Source organism: Rhinoderma darwinii, chromosome 1 (genome assembly GCF_050947455.1).
Source record: "Rhinoderma darwinii isolate aRhiDar2 chromosome 1, aRhiDar2.hap1, whole genome shotgun sequence".
Lineage (NCBI taxonomy): Eukaryota > Metazoa > Chordata > Amphibia > Anura > Rhinodermatidae > Rhinoderma > Rhinoderma darwinii.
Window position 1 is genome coordinate 545,313,051 of NC_134687.1, and position 22,794 is coordinate 545,335,844.

General features: G+C 44.7%; 1 protein-coding gene across 1 annotated transcript in view; it reads left to right on the plus strand.

The window, feature by feature from the left end:
* EDIL3 (EGF like repeats and discoidin domains 3) overlaps positions 1-22,794 on the plus strand; it is a 665,920-nt gene that overhangs the window by 310,432 nt on the left and 332,694 nt on the right. The window lies entirely within an intron of this gene.

The following is a 22,794-nucleotide window of genomic DNA, read 5'->3' on the forward strand; positions in this document are numbered from 1 at the left end:
AATGCCACCTAAACCACTAAATATAAATAAATATGCACTAAAGCTAAATCTACTTACAAATAGGGAGGTTCTTAGTGCACATTTTGATCAAAAAGTGTTAGCCCACCTGCCACGACAAGGCGACCTCTGTAAGGTGGGAACCTACGCTGCACATACACCCAGAACTGGGACTAAGCCTACATATATACCTGGGGATGGTAGGATCCAGCATTGAACTGATTAAAATCACCCAGGGCAGAACGGGAGGAGTGCAAAAACAACAAGTGGAGGCAGTCACTAACCCCACATATATGTATCCCATAAACACAACAAAAATTTGAACAGCACATTCCAACTAAATGATACAAAATGTATGCAGGTGCAAGAACACCCATGACTGCAGATATACAGCAAACATAGAATGGTGACAGCACCCTGCGACACTAATGCCACCTAAACCACTAAATATAAATAAATATGCACTAAAGCTAAATCTACTTACAAATAGGGAGGTTCTTAGTGCACATTTTGATCAAAAAGTGTTAGCCCACCTGCCACGACAAGGCGACCTCTGTAAGGTGGGAACCTACGCTGCACATACACCCAGAACTGGGACTAAGCCTACATATATACCTGGGGATGGTAGGATCCAGCATTGAACTGATTAAAATCACCCAGGGAAGAATGGGAGGAGTGCAAGAACAACAAGTGGAGGCAGTCACTAACCCCACATATATGGATCCCATAAACACAACAAAAATTTGAACAGCACATTCCAACTAAATGATACAAAATGTATGCAGGTGCAAGAACACCCATGACTGCAGATATACAGCAAACATAGAATGGTGACAGCACCCTGCGATGTATATAAATATATATAGTTTGCCCACTGTCAAAGACATGAACAGTCTAGAATTTTTAGGCTATGTTAATTTTACCAGTGAGAGATAGATTATATTTAAAAAAAACCAGAAAATCACATAGTCAAAATTATATATATTTATTTGCATTGTGCACAGAGAAATAAGTATTTGATCCCCTACCAACCATTGAGAGAGTTTAGCCTCCTCCAGACCAGTTACACGCTCCAAATCAACTTGGTGCCTGCATTAAAGACAGCTGTCTTAAATGGTCACCTGTATAAAAGTCTCCTGTCCACAGACTCAATTAATCAGTCTGACTCTAACCTCTACAACATGGGCAAGACCAAAGAGCTTTCTAAGGATGTCAGGGACAAGATCATAGACCTGCACAAGGCTGGAAAGGGCTACAAAACCATAAGTAAGACGCTGGGTGAGAAGGAGACAACTGTTGGTGCAATAGTAAGAAAATGGAAGACATACAAAATGACTGTCAATCGACATCGATCTGGGGCTCCATGCAAAATCTCACCTCGTGAAGTATCCTTGATCCTGAGGAAGGTGAGAGCTCAGCCGAAAACTACACGGGGGTAACTTGTTAATGATCTCAAGGCAGCTGGGACCACAGTCACCAAGAAAACCATTGGTAACACATTATACCGTAATGGATTAAAATCCTGCAGTGCCCGCAAGGTCCCCCTGCTCAAGAAGGCACATGTACAGGCCCGTCTGAAGTTTGCAAATGAACATCTGCATGATTCTGAGAGTGATTGGGAGAAGGTGCTGTGGTCAGATGAGACTAAAATTGAGCTCTTTGGCATTAACTCAACTCGCCGTGTTTGGAGGAAGAGAAATGCTGCCTATGACCCAAAGAACACCGTCCCCACTGTCAAGCATGGAGGTGGAAGCATTATGTTTTGGGGGTGTTTCTTTGCTAAGGGCACAGGACTACTTCACCGCATCAATGGGAGAATGGATGGAGCCATGTACCGTCAAATCCTGAGTGACAACCTCCTTCCCTCCACCAGGACATTAAAAATGGCTCGTGGCTGGGTCTTCCAGCACGACAATGACCCGAAACATACAGCCAAGGCAACAAAGGAGTGGCTCAAAAAGAAGCACATTAAGGTAATGGAGTGGCCTAGCCAGTCTCCAGACCTTAATCCCATTGAAAACTTATGGAGGGAGCTGAAGATCCGAGTTGCCAAGCGACAGCCTCGAAATCTTAATGATTTACAGATGATCTGCAAAGAGGAGTGGGCCAAAATTCCATCTAACATGTGTGCAAACCTCATCATCAACTACAAAAAACGTCTGACTGCTGTGCTTGCCAACAAGGGTTTTGCCACCAAGTATTAAGTCTTGTTTGCCAAAGGGATCAAATACTTATTTCTCTGTGCACAATGCAAATAAATATATATAATTTTGACAATGTGATTTTCTGTTTTTTTTTTTTTATATAATCTATCTCTCACTGGTAAAATTAACCTAGCCTAAAAATTCTAGACTGTTCATGTCTTTGACAGTGGGCAAACTTACAAAATCAGCAAGGGATCAAATACTTATTTCCTTCACTGTATATATATATAAACCTTATTTCACCCAACTCTGTATTATTACCCAATGTTATGCGAAAAAAATGAACCTTCCCTTTAAGTAATAGAGAAAGCTGACCAAAAAGCCAGAATAAAGTATTCTGACAGCTCACCTTAGGTCTCAGATTGAACTATCATCATGAGATCACATTTGATCAATTGTTTTCTGTAGGCTAAAGGGAATTTCAGGAGAACATTTTCCTGTACTTACTGCATTACATAAGGTAGAACATTTTAAGTCACGACTAACATTAACATCAATAGCATAGTCTACATTGAGTTAAATAATAAACAACTAAAACAAAAGATTTTGCTAAATGGATATTATTATTCTGAATATCTCTCCCATCACTCCGGATGGATCACAGCTTCTCCAGTTGTTGATCATGCAAGGAGCACTTTGTTGGTGACCCCTGCTGAGTAATTAATTTTTTTGACTGACTGAGAGGATAGGGGCATGGTAAGATGCTCTGTGCTCATTCTTGGCTCAGATATATGGTAGCCATTTAGTACGGGTCTTCTCATACAATGTGGCAGAGGGACCTTTTGGGCTCCCTCAGGCTTCAGGACCCAAGTGCGACCGCAACCTCTGCACCCCCTATGGTTATGCCCACGGGGTGACCCCTTTTCTGGTGGTAGGTGCGGGTCCCAGAGCTGGATATCCTGTAGATATGTCATAAATGTCTATGTTGGGAATTCCCCTGTAAGAGGAATCTATACCATTCGTTCACCCTGACTAAACTGTCATAGTTACATAGTTCGTACGGTTGAAAAAAGACACATGTCCATCAAGTTCAACCAAGGGATGGGAAAGGGGAAGTGGGATGGGAAAGGGGAAGTAAAAATTTCTACACATAAGAGCTTATATTTTTTTGTTCTAGGAAGTCATCTAAGCCTTTTTTAAAGCCATCTACTGTCCCTGCTGTGACCAGCTCCTGCGGTAGACTATTCCATAGATTCACAGTTCTCACAGTAAAGAAGGCTTGTCGCCTCTGCAGGTTGAACCTTTTTTTCTCCAGACGGAGGGAGTGCCCCTTTGTTTTTTGAGGGGGTTTTACATGGAACAGGATTTCACCATATTTTTTGTATGTGCCATTAATATATTTATATAAGTTAATCATGTCCCCCCTTAGTCGTCTTTATTTAAGGCTAAATAGGTTTAGTTCTTTTAATCTTTCCTCATAACTTAGATTCTCCATGCCCCTTATCAGCTTCGTTGCTCTTCTTTGTATTTTTTCTAACTCCAGCAAACAAAAAATCAAACATAATTATTAAAAGTGTAGTTAGGTATTCTTTCACTGGGTGCAAAGGTTGGATTCTGACCCATCCTGCAGGTCTGTCTGTCTCCTGGCTCTGCTGCCTTCTCCACCTTCTCCTCCATTCCTCACCTGCCCCCCTTAGCTACGCATCTCTAGTTGTAATGTATCTTCATAACAATTTTTGCTGCTATAAGTTTGTTTTTACTGTGTATTTTATAAACAAAAATCTATTGCTCGTGGAATTAATAAGTTGAATAGATGCTGCTGACAGATCTTATTATGATTTGTGTGAACAATCAGGGCAACCATTATGACATGCTCATTAAAACATAAACATGAAAATACTCTGACGGACACCTGAATAACTAATAATTGGATTGGTTTCATAGTTAGTAAGATAAAAAAAAATACATAAAACACATCACAAAAAAATTATAATAGTGACCATATAAGAGACAAAACCACATACTGTGCCATAATCCAGAAGGATTTGGGCCGCAAGAAGCAACGGCGAAATGTGCATTGTGCACGCAGTCACAATCTTCGTCAATATATTTTATTACAATACAATGTATATTTACACCGTACTCTCGATCTTGCAGTGTTTTGGAAATGGTTTTCCCCTTACTACTTAAGCTTGATTCTTACCAACCACTGGTACCATATTTACAGGTATTTAGTATTTGTACAACACTGTGTGTTCAGATGGGGTCTTGACTAACTCACACCAAAAAGTTTCTGCATCGGCTATGTATGCGGTCTCTCATGTTGGTTTTATGTACTGTACATAGACTAGACCAGGGTTATATTCATTCATATACATGACGAGGTGACTTCTGCTACATTTCTGCATATGATGTAGTTTACCTTCTTCTTATTTTGATTTACATGTATTACCTAAGAAAAGATTATGTCATATTTCAATTAGGTGTAAGTCTTTTTGTAGGGGTTGTCATAATCGAGAAGGCAAAACCAGTCTTGAATAGTATGGACACTATGCCTCAGAGTGAAATAAAAAACAAAAACAAATAGATTTGTGAATCAAAATTTTAGATTGCCTTCTGTATATTGTGTTTCCCAAGTAAAATGTCTAATACTTCTTAAAGAGGTTGTCCAATATTATGTAACCAAAGTAACATTATAGTATAGTGAAAAGTTATGCATCTTGGGAATATACTTTCAGACTAATATACTAGTGTATTATATTATCCGTATTATAGCCGCAACACTATGGTGATCTCAGTGCAGTTCAGTAGAACCGCAGGAGGTCTGGGTATTGTGGCCGTGATACAGATTGCATGCGATGGAGAAGCATGCTTCCCATATCAGCTTCCGATGAGTGGTACAAAGTCTTTACTTGGACAGTTCAATCTCCCAAAGAAGAGGCAACACTTACAAAGGTTGTATTAATGCTAGAAAAATGGGTTTTATTAGACAAGATATATAAAGTTTTAGCCATCATAGCCTTTTCTCAAGTGCAACCTTTGTGAGAGCTTCATCTGATTTCAAACAGTTCCTATATCTTTTTGGTGTTAAACAGCAAACAATGGTCCATCAGCACCTTCTCGTTTATATATACAAACCTAATAATTAGCTACTATGTGCTACTGTTCTTATAGTTTGCTACCTTCACACGTCAGATTTGCATATTGCAAATCCAACATGAATTTCTACATGGTCCGTGGAGGATTTACTGGTGATTTTTTTGCGGGTTGACAGCAGATCCATACGAGGATTGTCCCCATGGCTAATGCTCCTATTTGCAATGGTTGTGCATGGGCTCTTCGGTTGTACTTTTCCTTTTGTCTGTGACGAGCTTCTTCCATGCAGTAATCCACAATTTCTTGTGCTTCCATTCTCCACTGGTGTTCAGAAACCCAATCAGTTTTCGGCCAAGGGTTCATGACATCCGGCACCTGGATTCCCAATGCACGATATTTTGGTAGCTGGCATTGTCTTCCAAACATGAGATAGAAGGACAAGTAGCCTGTAGAACAGTGGGTGAGAACTCCACTAACTCATCAAGCAATTGAGGCCATTCAGCTTGTTTGGTGACTGATGCTGTTCTCAATATGTTTATGAACGTTCATTCACCCTTTTCACAAAGGTCATTCTCTTGGGGATGATATTCTGTTGTACGCAGTTTTTTACATTCATGAAACTGACACAGTTCCTGGGACAACTGAGATTCAAAGGCTGGTCCACGATCTGTAAGGACAGCCTCTGGACAACCGTAATGTCTCACGTATTCATGGTAGAACATGATAGCAGTGGCATCTGCGGTGAGATCTTTGACAAGCACGGCTGTAACCAACTTGGAATAGTGGTCCACCATGGTAAGAGCATAAGTATAGCCCGAACGTGATGGTTTCACATGGTCCAGAACTACAAGTTCATTTGGCTTCCGAGTACAGATAGGATGAAGTCGTGCTTTCGAAACTTGCTTTCCGGCTTTAGCCAGATTACATGCTGGGCACTCAATACACCAATTTTCGATATCTCCTTGCATTCCGACCCAATAGAAGCGGCTGCGACTAGTAGCCTCTGTCTTGTGCATATCGAAATGACCCGATTGATCATGGTACGCATCGAGGATGATCATTGCATCACGCCTTGGGATAAGGATTTGATGTAATCTCTCGCCAGAGACATGATCCAGGGTATTGCGAAGGATTATTCCCTTTTGGAGGAAGAGACGTTTGCGCTGTCTCCATAGGCGGTTAAGTTCTATATCGGGATGTTGCTTGCGAAGTCGCACTGGAGTTCTTCGGCAGTCAGGAAGTCTCAAATTTCTCCTAAGACACGACTCTCAATCTGGATGGTATTCCACATGGAGGGGTCTTGGAGGGGTTCAGGCTTCTGTTGAGGAGCTTCCTCAGCCTCTGTGATAGTAGTGATGGTATGCTGCTTAGGGAAATTCTGGTAAAAGGGAGGCATCTCAATGCCTTCCCAGATATTATCCTGGTGTGATTCTTCTCCAATGGGCAGACGAGACAACGCGTTGGCGTTAACGTTGGTTTTCCCGCTTCGGTATTGATTGTGAAGCAGTAATTCGCAAGTCTGGAAGCCCATTGTTGCTCTAAGGCACCTAGACAGGCAGTATCAAGATGTGACAATGGATTATTGTCTGTGTACGCGGTGAATGGTGTAGCTGAGAGGTAATCTTTGAATTTTTTCAGTCACCGCCCACACAAGAGCCAGGAACTCCAAGTTGTATGAGCTATAGTTCCTGTCGTTCTTTTCAGCAGCTCATAAACTTTGGCTGGCATAGGCGATGACTCGTTCCTTGCTATCCTGGACTTGCGACAGCACTACTCCTAGGCCTTGATAGCTGGCATCCGTATAGAGACGGAAGGGTTGACTGTAGTCAGAATATGCCAGGATTGGAGGTGAAGTCAGTAAAGCTTTAATTTGTTGGAATGCTGCTTCTTGTTTTTCAGACCAATCAACGGGAAGTTTTCGATTATAATTTTCCTTGAGACATCCGCGTAGAAGTTCTGTGAGCGGTTCAGCCTCTTGTACAAAGTAGGGTATAAAGCAACGATAGTAGCCTGCAAAACCCAAGGAGCTTCAGACTTCCTTGACGGATCTTGGAGTCTGCCAGTTCCGTACGGCAGCAATCTTTTCTGGGTCAGGCTGGATGCCTTCTGTACTGACGACATGGCCCAGATAATTGAATCTTGGCTTCAGCAGGTGACATTTAGATGGTTTTATATTCAGGCCATGCTGCGTAAGTACCTTACACACCTGCGCCAGATGATGAAGATGATTTTAATAGGTGCGGGAGTACACTATGGCATCATCAAGGTACAACAGGACACTCTGGAAATTAACATGACCAAGACATCTTTCCATGAGTCACTGAAATGTGGCCCGGGGCGTTGCACAATCCGAATGTCATACCATTGAATTCAAAGAGCCCCATTGGGGTGGTAAATGTGGTCTTCCCTCTATCCTCAGGAGCCATAGGGACTTGCCAGTATCCGCTGGTCAGATCGAGGGTAGAGAAGTAGGCAGCTGAGCCCAGAGCGGTGAGAGACTCTTCAATGCGTGGAAGAGGATATGCATCATTATGCGTAATGCTGTTCACCTTTCGGTAATCCACATAAAACCTAATAGTACCGTCCTTTCCGCACTAGAACTATGGGAGCAGCCAAGGGACTTTGACTTTCCTGGATTACATCAGCATCCTTCATTTCCTTAAGTAACTTCTTCATGGGCTGGTACATCGTTGGAGATACTGGACGATGTCTTTCCTTGATAGGAGGATGATCATCTGTATTAATGTATTGCTGGATAAGAGTAATCTTCCCAAAGTCTAGTAGGTGTTTGCTGAATGCTTAGTGGTGACGCTTGGCAAAGTTGAGAACTCTGTTAATGTTATCAACAGGGGTATTAGCATCTCCCACGAGTGAGTTTAGTCCACCAAGGTGTAGGAGACGATTTGTTGGAAGCTTTGGCCATCACTCTAGCCGATTGTTGGTGAGTCAGGACTTCATCAGCCAAGATATCTTCTGGTTCCAATTGATATAGCTGAGCAACTGTACGGAACGTGTAATTTTACCAGTGTATCACTTAAATTTAGTAGCCGTACTAGTACTTTTCCATTTGCGACATTGACTATGCTTCTCGCTGCTTTCACCAATGGTTGTCCATCTAATAGAATGGAGTCGAGGAATACTTCATAGTTCTCATTGCTAATGCCTGGACGGGCACGGCACCAGACTAGAGTTTTACTGTTGTGTATCAGGGTCACTGGTCATGTATCTCAGATACGAACATGGAAAATCTCGCATCTGGATGGTGCGCTGAACAGTTTTCCTGTAAGAGGTCGAAGCAGTAGGAAGAGAGGCATGCAAAGCATCTAACAGTTCAGTAAAACAATGGCGTATACATTCATGCCTAGCATAAGCACAACCTCTGTAGTATCTCCTCCCTCTACCTCAGTGACTATCACACCCTGATGTGACAATGTATGGTCACCCACTCTTATAGTAGGCTCTCAATAACAAAGTTGTGAAATAGACTCACCATTGCTTACTAGCAAGCGTAGTTTAACTTCAGCAACAGTACTTAAAACGTTAGAGTCCCAATACTGATCAAAAGCACTCTTTTCAATTGTTGTCACTTGAGAACCAGTGTCCACTAAGGCTTCCAATGGGACACCATTTATCCATACAGTTACATACGGGCAGGGCTAAATGAATCGGGATACCCACTGCGGTTTTCCCTCTGGATCCTTGGATTCTCCTTCCGAGGGGCAGTCCTCTGGGTTTGCCACTTTAAATGATAACACTGAAACCTGGAGTGCCCATAACGCTGACAATGGTTGCAATAATGAAAAATCTTTCCTGGAGGGGGCCGTCCAGGACTCGGGCGGCTGGAATGACTTTCAGGAGATTGTGTTCTATATAGTGATGGCTCACAGGATGGGGATGTGGCCTGAGATTTAAGCTCCCTCAGGGTCTGGCATACCAAGTCCAGAGTCTTAGACATTGTCTTTACTTGTTCCTGAAGGGGGGCATAGTAATGGGAGCAGTGGCCTGGACAGCCAGACAGGCCTGGATAGGCAGAACACAGGTCAATGGGGATGCAATAAAAGCGTCACCAGCCAGGTCTGGTAGGTAGGTAACAGCAGGATCTTTTCAGTGGATGGCCAGGAGCGGACTTCCTCTGCAGCTCGCACTTCAAGCTGTTCAAGCAGAATTTTCCCTAAATGCAGCGAAGGTATGGGGGTTCCCTCAGTAACTTGGCAAGTTGGAGGTCCCAATAAACACTGGTATTCCTATAGGCATAACTGGAGATGGGAGAGTGCCGTCAATGGAAGCCTGAGTAGCAGGGGCTCCAGCCATTGGCAATGATAAGTCACTGATGCCAGGCAGCTCGTTAATGCTGGGGTTAATCATGTCGGCAAGAAATTGTGGTACTGTCAGCAATATAGTCACTATAGTAGTATGCTCCCCTTCTTGTGAGTGGCACTGCTGCAAACAAGCAATTTCACAGTAAAACTTTGGGTGGCTGACACCTGCAAAGAATAGTTGACACAGTGATGGCAACAGCAGACGGCTGAAGACAGTGGCAACCTCCGGAGGATCTCTGCAGCTGATGGTTGGTACATCTCACTGTTATATAGTTCCAATTAAGCAATTTCAGATGGCAGTTGGGGTGGCTATGGGTTTTCTATAGCAGTGCTGCTGGTAATAATGTCATAGTAGGAGTGATCCCTTAAGCAACTGAGCTGTAGCACTCCCTGATGGACTGTCTTGTATTGCTTCCCCAGTAGTACTGACAGTTTTGGGGCTGAAATGTCTTTCTTACGGTCTGTGTAGCGAAAAAATATGGCTGTAACACTAACTTTTGACTTATCCAAAAATGGCGTCTACCTTAACTGCTACAAACTTCAACAGCTGCTTTTATGTTCACCCTGACAGGTTAAATCACGTTTCTGACATAAAATGTTTCTCAAATCAGCAAAGCAATCCCTCCTTGGGCTGACAGACAACAACAGTCTCTTAAAAATTCAGAAAGGAATAAATCTCTATATTCATTGTTTATAGGTAAAAGTCAATTGGATTCTCTTTCCAAGTGCCAAAATTAATTTGTAATACATTTTTTTCTGTACCACAGAAGCTTTTACCCGAGAAATGCAAAAGCAAGTTTTTAGAAATATCGCACATGTGGCCCTACTGTGCTAATAGACTGAAACACCGGCCTCCGAAGCAAAGGAAGATTTTGGGGCCTCCTTTTTTTTTAGAATATATTTTAGGCACCATGTCAGGTTTGAAGAGGTCTTGTGGGGCCAAAACTGTGAATACCCCCAAAAGTGACCCCATTTTGGAAACTACACCCCTCAAGGAATTTATCTAGGGGTATAGTTAGCATTTTGAACCCACAGTTTTTTTGCTAAATTTATTTGAATTAGTATGTGTAGATGAAAATCTACTTTTATTCTGCAAAAACTATTGGAAATTTTTAATTTTTACAAGAAATAAAGTAGAAAAAACACCCCAACATATGTAAAGCAATTTCTCCCGATTATAGCAATACCCCACATGTTGTAATAAACTGCTGTTTGGATCCACAACAGGGCTCAGAAGGGAAGGAGCGTCATTTGGATTTCTGATTTTGCTGGAATAGTTTTCAGTGCCGTGTCACGTTTGCAATGCACTGGAGGGACCAAAATAGTGGAAACCGCCCAAAAGTCATCCCATTTGGGAAACTACACCCCTTAAAGAATTTATCTAGGGGTATAGTTAGCATTTTGAACCCACAGTTTTTTTGCTAAATTTATTTGAATTAGTATGTGAAGATGAAAATCTACTTTTATTCTGAAAAAACTTTTAGAAATTCTAATTTTTTACAAGAAATAAAGGAGAAAAAACACCTCAACATATGTAAAACAATTTCTCCCGATTATAGCAATACCCCACATGTGGTAATAAACTGCTGTTTGGACCCACAGCCGGGCTCAGAAGGGAAGGAGCGTCATTTGGATTTCTGATTTTGCTGGAATAGTTTTCAGTGCCGTGTCGCGTTTGCAATGCACTGGAGGGACCAAAATAGTGGAAACCCCCCAAAAGTGACCCTATTTTGGAAACTACACCCCTCAAGGAATTTTTCTAGGGGTAAAGTTAACATTTTGACCCCACAGTTGTTTTGCTGAATTCATTGGAATTAGTCTGTAAAGGTAAAAATCTACTTTTTTTGTGAAAAAACATAGCCATTTAAATTTTTTACAAGGAATAAAGAAGAAAAAGCATCCCAATATTTGTAAAACAATTTCTCCCGATTACGGAAATATGCCATATGTGGTAATAAACTGCTGTTTGGACCCACAGCAGGGCTTAGAAAGGAAGGAGCGCTATTTGGCTTTTGGTTTTCGGGTGCCATGTCGCATTTGCAAAGCCGCTGAGAGGCCAAAACAGTGGAAACTACACAAAGTGACGCCATTTTGGCAACTACACCCCTTAAGGAATCTATCTATCCGCAACGGAAAGTGAAAGTGACAGCACAGCTTCCGTTTCAGTCACCATTGATCTCAATGGTGACGGAAACATCGCTAATGGTTTCCGTTCGTCACCATTCCGGCTGTTTTTTGGACGGAATCAATAGCGCAGTCGACTGCGCTAATGGTGACGGAAACGGAAGCTGTGCTGTCACTTTCACTTTCCGTTGCGGGGTTCACCCGACAGAAACCTCAGACGGAACCCCGGAACGGAAGCGAACGGTGATGTGAACAGGCCCTAACACAAAAGTTTTGTACTTTTTTAAGCTGGTTCACAAAAAAAAATAATTCCAAATTCTACTGAACCAATTGCCTATTTAGAGACAGGCAGCAGCTCCAGGAGCGACATCATAAGGGACACACTAGGCGGATATGCTGAGTAAAACTACACAGCTTATCCGCCCCGGTAGCCGCAGGGAATTCTGCCAGCAAAACCGCACCAAATAGTGGCGCAGGTTTCGTGAGGCATGTCCGCTGCGGGAATCCTGCAGGGGAAAAAAGTTTAGACTTGCCCCGGCCGTAGTTTAGGGCGACACGTCTCTCTCTCTTCTGAACGTAGCCCCGCTTCCTGGGATGACGCTGTAGACTGCTGCAGCGGTCACATGGGATGAAACGTCATGACAGGAGGCCGGGCTGCGCTAAGAATAGAGGATCGCGTCACCAGGACTACGGCCGGGGCAAGTCTAGACTTTTTTATAAATTTAAAAAAGTGCCTTTTTTTTTTTTCCTCATTTGTGATTTTTGCGGCAGAACCGCAGCATTTCAGCAACAGAGGAGCAGCGATTCCACAGAATAATTTTTTTTTGCAGCGTGTGGATGAGATTTGTTCAAATCTCATCCACTCTGCTGCGACTGTAATACGCTGCGGATTTTCCACAATAAAATGCAAAAGGTCCACAATAAAATGCAAAAGGTCCATAACAGCTCCGTGTGTCAGCAACACCATCATTACGACACTCTGTTTGTATGTTTGTAGCACGTGGTGCTTTTCTGTTTTCATTCATAGTTTATACTGCTGCGGAAGTGCTGGGCGTGATTTTCACGCACCCATTGACTTCAATGGGTGCGTGATGCGCCAACAATGCACAAATATCGGACATGTCGTGAGTTTTACGCAGCGGACTCGCGCTGCGTGAAAATCACTGACAGTCTGCATGGCTCCATAGAGTAACATAGGTCCGTGCGAGGCGCGTGAAAATCACGCGTGTTGCACGGACCTATTACACGTTCGTCTGAATAAGCCCTAACAATAAGGCCCAGTTCACAGAGTTTTTGGGCCTTGATATTGACTCGGACTCTGCGTCAGAATCAGCACCAAACAACTTCCAAAACCGCCTCCCATTGATTTATTCTGAAATCAATGGGAGCCAGTCGCGGAAAAAAGAAAAAGCAGCACGTCCTTTCTTGCCGCGGTTCTGCCTCTGACCTCCCATCGAAATCAATGGGAGGCAGAAAATGCATTTTTCGCTGCGTTTTCTGTCTGCTGTCCTCAATCGCCGCGGGCAAAAAATGCGGCAAGATAGTGTGGGCAGGTCAAAATCTGCCTCAAAATTCGGTGCGCGGTTCCAGGCGGTCACCGATGCGCATGCGCGGGAGTTTGCGGGTGCGCGCGATCGGTCGCACGGGCGGCGGTGTTTGACGGCCCCCATGCTACCCAGGGCCGCTATCAGGGGGGGTATTAGGGGTACTGATGTGAGAGGCCCGGCCAAACCTAATTGAAAGGGGGGCCCGCAGCTCATGACATTCTTTTGGTGAAAAAAAACGGGCCCCATGGGCAAAGGCAAGTCGCGGCAGTTTGCCGGGCCCCCCTTTCAATTAGGTTTGGCCGGGCCTCTCACATCAGTACCCCTAATACCCCCCTGATGGCGGCCCTGGGTACCATGATATAGTGCAGGACGGAGTACCGTTAACAGGCGGTGCCACGGTAGGGGGGCCCAGAAAATTTAGCTGTAGGGGGCCCTGAAATTCCTTATTTCACTGGTTCCCTGGTTGCACTGATAAATGGTGCCGGTTCTTATCCGCTTTTGGAACACCGCACATTTTGCATCGCCATATTCTGAGAGCCAGAACTTCTTTCTTTTTTCTTCACCGGAGCTGTGTGAGGGCTTATTTGTTGCAGGACAATCTGTAGTTTTCATTGGTACCATTTTGGGTACATGCAATTTTTTTTATCACTTTTTATTCCATTTTTTGGCAAGCAAGGTGACCAAAAACCACCAATTCTGACAAAGTTTTTCATTCTTTTTTTTATGCTGTTCACCCTGGGCTATAAATGACCATTTTACTTTATTCTACGGATCGATATGAATACGGCGATACCATATGTATATAGATTTTTTATGTTTTGCAGCTTTTGTGCAATAAAATCACTTATTTATAAAAGAATTTATTTTTTGTGTCACCATATTCTGAGAGCCATAACTTTTTTATTTTTGAGTCAAAAAAGCTGTGTAAGGGATTGTTTTTTGCGGGACGGGTTGTAGTTTTTATTGGTACCATTTTGGGTTACAAAAAACTTTTGATCACTTTTTATTGTATATTTTGGGAGGAGTGGTGACCAAAAAATAGTGATTCTATCGTTGTTTTTTAACTTTTTTTTTTTTTTGCAGCGTTCACCGTGCAGGAAAAATAATATTATAGTTTTATAGTTGGAGTCGTTATGGACGTGGTGATACCAAATATGTGTACTCTTTTTAACGTGTTCATTTTTTTCCTGTAATAAAAGACTTATTGTGACGTGACAGTCACTCTCACAGGAAGCCTATGAGAATCAGCCGTTGTCTGGCCTTCGGTTGCCGTGACAAGGATCGCCAGCCCCCGCAAATGCATGTGGGAGGTTGCCGATCTGCTCTAAACTTCTTCAATGCGGCGATCACAATCGACCGCCGCATCGAAGGGGTTAATTGCCGATTTCAGCGGCGATGGACCGCTGATCGGCAACGGGGAGAGCAGGGCAGACACCCTGCACAGTTAACCGTCGCTGCGGTGTAGCGCTGCGCAGCGGATACCTGTTAAAGCACGGACGTAACTGCCCGCCCAGGTGCGCAAAGTTACTGCTCACCTGGACGTGCATTTACGCCAAGGTGCGGGAAGGGGTTAATACTAGAGACTTGGTCACAGTTCCTTTCTATGGCAGGACAGTCCAATATAATTACTTCTGCTAAATGGGGTCTTCTCAGCTTGGCTCACTGAGGTGAATATATATATCTTCACATGTGGGTTGCTCACGATTTGATTCTGCACAACTCTGGGGACTAGGTTGTACGCAAATGAATGTGACGTGAAAGCCACAGTGCACCCACTCCGGCAAAACCAGAGTGCGGTGAAGCAGAAGGGTCCTAGCATAGCTCTCTCCCTTCTGGCTGAATATTTGACTTTTCCTTATGGAGAAGGATAACCTTTATGCCTTCTTAGCGTGGACTGGATAGAGGTATCATTCTTGGATGGAGAGGTAGATAGGAACTGGGCTTGAGGCCTATCTTAGTTATTCTCTGAGGAGATGCTCAGGTGGAACAGCCTTCCTCTGGCTATGCCAGGTTGGATCACTCTAGTTCACCACCAGGCGATGGCAGTTTGTCAGGAGACTCCTCCCTCAGAAAGTTCCAGAAGCTTCACCCAGAAGCCTCTCTGAGAGAGTGTCATGTGACCAACTCCCTATTCATTTATACATTACATACACATAAAATCAACCAGTAGATGGCAGCAAAGGACGATCATCAAACCCCTGGACACTCAATTACCTTCAATATGCAAATGCAGTGTGAATTATAAAATACATGAAATTAACATAGATTCCACGGTACCCAACATATAACCTGTTATACAATGACAACACATCCTCAGCCACCCGACAACCATTACCACAGCGGCTGGGACATGCTTTCAGGGCACTACATCAGATTTGCATATTGCAAATCCAACATGAATTTCTATGATCCGTGGCAGAAATCCAAGGCATAAAATCTGCCGAAATAAGTAGCACGCTACTTATTTTTCGGTGGCTAAATTTTTCCCCCATTGCGGACAAAATTCTGTGCGCAAATTTTCCGTCGTGGAAACTCCATTCACATGTCTGAGATATGGATTGTTATTGAATTTGACGCAGAATGGTGCTGTAATGATAGGGGTAGGGAAACGGACAAGTGAGCCCTAATCTACCCACCACTCTGTCCCTGCCTACTTGCAACGACCCGCCCTAGGCGACGGGGTACAACTGGGCGGTGGTCCCTACGCTCAGTAAGTGCACGAGACAAACATACAAGGGAATATAAAGCAAAGGGAAAGGGGCAGTTGCCCACGGCAACACCGTGAGCAACAGAGTGGTGAACGAGCCAAGTCAAACCAGGAGAGCACGAGGTACCAAACGCAGAGCAGAAGAGTAGTCAGAAAGCCAGGGTCAGTATGGAGCAGGATCAAATAGTTAGGAGCTGTAGCTGGGCCAGGAAACCACACGGAAACAAATCACAAGCAAGGAGGAACAGGAAAGGCAGGTATAAATAGACAGAGGGCGGGAGCTAGCTCCGTCTGGCCAGGCTGCGATAGGCTCTCCCACTCCTAAGCCTGCCAGACTGAGTGGTGGAAGCTGGAGTCAGTCTCAGAGTGATAGACTCAGGTGAAGACTGATTACCTATGGAAGTTAACCCCGAAGCTGTGCCTGGCAGATCCTTTACAGTACCCCCCCTTTTATGAGGGGCCACCGGACCCTTTCTAAGTGGACCTGGTTTACTGGGGAAACGAAGGTGGAACTTCCTGACCAATACCCCAGCGTGAACATCCCGGGCGGGTACCCAAGTCCTCTCCTCAGGCCCGTATCCTCTCCAATGGACCAGGTACTGGAGGGAGCCTTGGACCATCTTGCTGTCCACAATCTTGGCCACCTCGAATTCCACCCCCTCAGGGGTGAGAACGGGAACAGGAGGTTTCCTCGAGGGAGCCAAGGACGGGGAGCAGCGTTTAAGGATGGAGGCATGAAACACGTCGTGTATACGAAAAGCTGGGGGTAACTCCAGCCGGAAGGAGACAGGATTGAGGACTTCAATGACCTTATACGGCCCAATAAACCGGGGAGCAAACTTCTTGGACGGGACCTTAAGACGCAAGTTCCTAGACGATAACCACACCAGATCCCCAACCATAAACAAGGGGTTAGCAGAACGTTTTCTATCAGCCTGAGTTTTTTGTACGCTCTGGGACGCCTCTAGGTCTTCTGAACCTGGGCCCAGACTGTGCACAGTTCCCTATGAACGACCTCTACCTCGGGATTGTTGGAACTACCAGGTGAAACGGAGGAGAACCGTCGATTAAAGCCAAAATTACAGAAAAAGGGGGAGACCCCTGACGAGTTACTGACCCGGTTATTAAGGGAAAATTCAGCGAGGGTAATGAATGAGACCCAATCATATTGACAGTCAGAGATAAAACACCTTAAATATTGTTCTAGAGATTGATTAGTCCTCAGTTTGGCCATTGGTTTCAGGATGGAAAGCAGAGGAGAAGGACAGATCAATCTCCAACTTCTTACAGAAGGCTCTCCAAAACAAAGAAACAAATTGTATCCCTCTGTCCGAAACAATATTGACAGGGACCCCATGGAGACGCAGGATGTGTTTGACAAACAAGGTAGCTAACGTCTTGGCGTTGGGTAGTTTCTTGAGGGGCACAAAGTGGCACATCTTACTGAAGCGGTCTACTACCACCCACACCACCGACTTGCCTTGGGATGGAGGCAAATCGGTGATAAAATCCATGGAGATATGTGTCCAAGGTCTCTGGGGAATGGGCAACGAACGTAGTAAGCCTGCTGGTCGGGACCTGGGAGTCTTGGACCTAGCACAAACCTCACAAGCGGCGACGTAGGCCTTAACGTCTTTAGGCAACCCAGGCCACCAATAGTTTCTGGCAATGAGGTGTTTGGTACCCAGGATGCCTGGATGACCAGATAGTGCGGAGTCATGATTTTCCCTAAGTACCCTTAGCCGGTATTGCAGGGGAACAAACAGCTTGTCCTCAGGAAGGTTCCCGGGAGCTAAACCTTGATTAGCTGCAATTTCAGAGACTAAATCAGAATCAATAGAAGAAATGATTATACCGGGAGGCAAAATACAAGCAGGATCTTCCTCCGAAGGAAGGCTGGCCATGAAGCTACGCGACAGTGCATTGGCCTTAATATTTTTAGACCCAGCCCTATAGGTAACCAAAAAGTTGAATCTGGTAAAAAATAGCGCCCATCGAGCCTGTCTCGGGTATAGCCTCCGGGAAGATTCCAGGAACACCAGATTCTTGTGGTTGGTAAGGACCGTTACCTGGTGCCTAGCCCCCTCCAGGAAGTGGCGCCACTCTTCAAATGCCCATTTAATGGCTAAGAGTTCACGGTTGCCAATATCATAGTTACCCTCAGTGGGCGAAAACTTCCTGGAGAAGTAGGCACAGGGGCGGAGATGGGTGAGGGACCTGGTACCCTGGGACAAGACAGCCCCCACTCCCACCTCGGATGCGTCAACTTCCACGATAAATGGCTCCATTTGGTTGGGCTGAACCAGCACCGGGGCCGAGATAAAGCACTTCTTAAGGACCTCAAAAGCCTGGACAGCCTCTGGAGACCAGTGGAGGAGATCAGCACCTTTGCGAGTGAGGTCCGTAAGAGGCTTAGCGATGACCGAGAAGTTAGCAATGAATCTCCTGTAATAATTAGCGAACCCCAAAAAACACTGTAACACCTTCAGGGAGGCAGGTTGGACCCATTCCGCCACAGCCTGAACCTTGGCGGGGTCCATGCGGAATTCATGAGGAGTGAGGATTTGACCCAAAAATGGTATCTCCTGTACCCCAAACACACATTTTTCGGTTTTTGCAAACAGTTTGTTTTCCCGAAGGACCTGGAGCACCTTCCTGACATGCTCAATGTGAGAGGGCCAGTCCTTGGAAAACACCAGTATGTCATCAAGGTACACTACAAGAAATATCCCCAGGTAATCTCTCAAAATCTCATTTATGAAATTCTGGAAGACCGCTGGCGCATTACACAACCCAAAGGGCATGACGAGGTATTCGAAATGACCTTCGGGCGTGTTAAACGCAGTCTTCCACTCATCCCCCTCTTTGATGCGGATAAGGTTATACGCCCCCCGTAGATCAAACTTAGAGAACCATTGGGCCCCCTGAACCTGGTTAAAGAGATCAGGAATCAAAGGAAGGGGATACTGGTTCCTTACAGTGACCTTATTCAGGTTAGGGTAGTCAATGCATGGCCTAAGACCACCATCCTTCTTCCCTACGAAGAAGAAGCCAGCACCTACCGGAGAAGTAGAGGGGCAAATGTAACCCTTGGCCAGGCATTCCTGGATATACTCTCTCATGGCTTCACGTTCGGGACAAGAAAGATTAAATATCCTACCCTTAGGAAGCTTAGCTCCTGGTACCAATTCGATAGCGCAATCGTATTCTCTATGAGGAGGTAACACTTCGGAGGCCTCCTTAGAGAAAACATCAGCGAAATCCCGAACAAACTCAGGTAGCGTGTTCACCTCCTCAGGGGGAGAAATAGAATTAACAGAAAAACATGACGTCAAACATTCATTACCCCATTTGGTAAGCTCCCCAGTATTCCAGTCAAACGTGGGATTATGCAACTGCAACCAGGGAAGGCCTAAAACCAAATCGGACGATAATCCCTGCATCAACAGTACAGAGCACTGCTCCAAATGCATGGAGCCAACAAGGAGTTCAAAAACAGGGGTATGCTGTGTAAAATAACCATTAGCAAGAGGAGTGGAGTCGATACCCACTACCGCGACAGGTTTAGGCAAATCAATCAAAGGCATAGCAAGAGACATAGCAAATTCCACAGACATGATATTAGCAGAGGACCCTGAATCCACGAAGGCACTGCCGGTAGCAGACCTACCACCAAAAGAGACCTGAAAGGGAAGCAAGATCTTATTATGTTTCATATTTACGGGAAATACCTGTGCGCCCAAGTGACCTCCCCGATGATCACTTAGGCGCGGAAGTTCTCCGGCTGCATTCTTACGCTTAGGACAGTTGTTCACTTGATGCTTGTCATCCCCACAGTAGAAGCAGAGACCATTCTTCCTGCGGAAATCTCTACGTTGTTGGGGGGACACGAAGGCCCCGAGTTGCATAGGTACCTCTGAGTCTTCCGGGGAAGAACGAAGCAATAGAACCTCGGGAGGCATCATGGGGGAGTCGGAGGAGAAAACACATAAACGTTCGCGTTGTCGTTCCCTGAGACGTCGGTCAAGTCGTACCGCTAAAGCCATAACCTGGTCTAGGGAGTCAGAAGAGGGATAGCTAACTAGCAGGTCTTTCAGGGCATTCGACAGACCCAACCTAAACTGGCACCTTAAGGCAGGGTCATTCCACCGAGAAGCTACGCACCACTTCCTAAAGTCAGAACAATACTCCTCAACAGGTCTCTTACCCTGACTTAAGGTCACCAGCTGACTCTCGGCAAAGGCAGTCTTGTCAGTCTCGTCATAAATGAGTCCGAGAGCAGAAAAGAAAAGATCAACGGAAGAAAGTTCAGGGGCGTCAGGAGCCAAGGAGAAGGCCCATTCTTGGGGCCCGTCCTGGAGCCGGGACATAATTATACCCACTCGCTGGCTGGAGTGGGGCTTTAAGCGAAAGTAAAGCCTGCAACTCTCCCGAAAGGGGAGAAAAGCCCTCCGGTCCCCTGAGAACCGGTCGGGCAACTTGAGGTGGGGTTCAGGAGTTGAGGTGAGGGGAACTACCAAGGTAGCATCAGGCTGGTTGACCTTCTGAGCCAGGGCCTGGACCTGTAGGGAGAGACCCTGCATTTGCTGAGCCAGGGTCTCAAGGGGGTCCATAGTAGTGTCAGGGACCAGGGTAGACTAGGTATATGGCTTGTGATTATGTAATGATGGGGATAGGGAAACGGACAAGTGAGCCCTAATCTACCCGCCACTCTGTCCCTGCCTACTTGCAACGACCCGCCCTAGGCGACGGGGTACAACTGGGCGGCGGTCCCTACGCTCAGTAAGTGCACGAGACAAACATACAAGGGAATATAAAGCAAAGGGAAAGGGGCAGTTGCCCACGGCAACACGGTGAGCAGCAGAGTGGTGAACGAGCCAAGTCAAACCAGGAGAGCACGAGGTACCAAACGCAGAGCAGAAGAGTAGTCAGAAAGCCAGGGTCAGTATGGAGCAGGATCAAATAGTTAGGAGCTGTAGCTGGGGCAGGAAACCACACGGAAAGAATCACAAGCAAGGAGGAACAGGAAAGGCAGGTATAAATAGACAGAGGGCGGGAGCTAGCTGAGTCTGGCCAGGCTGCGATAGTCTCTCCCACTCCTAAGCCTGCCAGCCTGAGTGAAGACAGGTGAAGACTGATTACCTATGGAAGTTAACCCCGAAGCTGTGCCTGGCAGATCCTTTACAGGTGCCTTATTATTTAGCCTCCAGAACAAAAACTTCTATTCACTGACAAAAAAGAAATCTTAAAAGTTTATAGATCAGTGTGGTACCCACCATTCACACATTTAAGGCATATCCATGGTTCTATGGTTATCTAAGTTCACTTTGGTGGAGCCACGAGTAGTCTGGGTGTTGCAGACATATTGTGGGCCCTAAAACGTGCCTGTATTACGGTCTACCTGAGATGAGCCTAAGAAAAATGTATGGTTTTTAGCCCATATGGGACTGCCTAGACTGGAAACAATCGAATCTACCGCTCCCTCTGTCGGAATCTAGTTTTTCTATGCACTTAGAGATAACAGAGATCAAGTAGATGGTGAGCCATCGAAGCACAAAGTATAATAAGAAAGTTGCATAACATAACATAATTACACTTTATTTAGGTAAAATTTGAAAACTCCTTTTAACGTTTATTGGGGTGCTTCATGTATCATTGTGGTTCCATGTTGTTTGTGAGATTGTTCATCAGTGAAAGGGAAACCTTCTTTTCTCTAGTTATGGTATTAGGTGACTATTTCTATAACTATTACTAGTTACTGAATATTCTGTATAAAGAAATGTTATATTTGATCATTCCCAAAACGCTCTTCTGTAAGGCTATGTTCACACGGGGTATCTTGCCGAGTTTTTTGACGCGGAAACCGCGTCGCAAAACTCGGCAAAAACGGCCCGAAAATGCCTCCCATTGATTTCAATGGGAGGTGTCGGCGTCTTTTTCCCCCGAGCAGTAAAACTGCCTCGCGGGAAAAAGAAGCGACATGCCCTATCTTCGAGCGCTTCCGCCTCTGACCTCCCATTGACTTCAATGAGAGGCAGAGAAAGCGTATTTCGCGCTGTTTTATGCCTGCGGCGCTCAATGCCCGCGGGCGAAAAACTCAGCGAAAAACTCAGCGAAAATCGGCGTGCAGGGAGAGGAATATCTGCCTCAAACTTCCAAACTGAATTTTGAGGCAGGTATTCCTCCTGCAAAATACCCCATGTGAACATAGCCTAAAGAGATAATTCAAGCAACGTATGTGTTGTTTTTATTGATTGTTGCCTTGCTTTTAATTCTCTTCCCACCACTGGACCTTTGTGAGATATAACTGAATATATAGCACTTTGATGTAGTTCTTCAAACATATGGCAGTGTAGCTTTTGCAGTTGACGTCCTTTAATTCTATTCTTTAAAAAGCACATATATATGTTTTTATATAATTTTGTTTGCCTAATATGTATATTTTATAAGCTCTTTAAAATATAGTCACTATGGCCTAGCAGAAGAAGGAATGGCCTTCCGCGGTGCGACAAATTTACTACGATTTACGCCAGAAGCTAGCGTAAATTATAGTGCAAATCTACTTCAGCTCGCGGCTAGAGTAAATTTGTCTTTCTCCCGCACAGACAGCAAGAGATATGTCTAATTTGTTAGGAAGCGATGCCAGTGCTCTTAAAATTGAGACTGGCGCCTGAAATGCCAGTCTTTATAAATTCCCCCCATTAAGTTAAATACATACATAGTCACGTTTTGTTTTGTTTTTGCTTTTTATACTAATTTCAAATTTTGCTTTTATTTATACATGATACATATGATATAATATTGTATCTTAATGTCTTTTATCTTGGATGGTATTTTTTACTGTGTATTTGTGTTACACT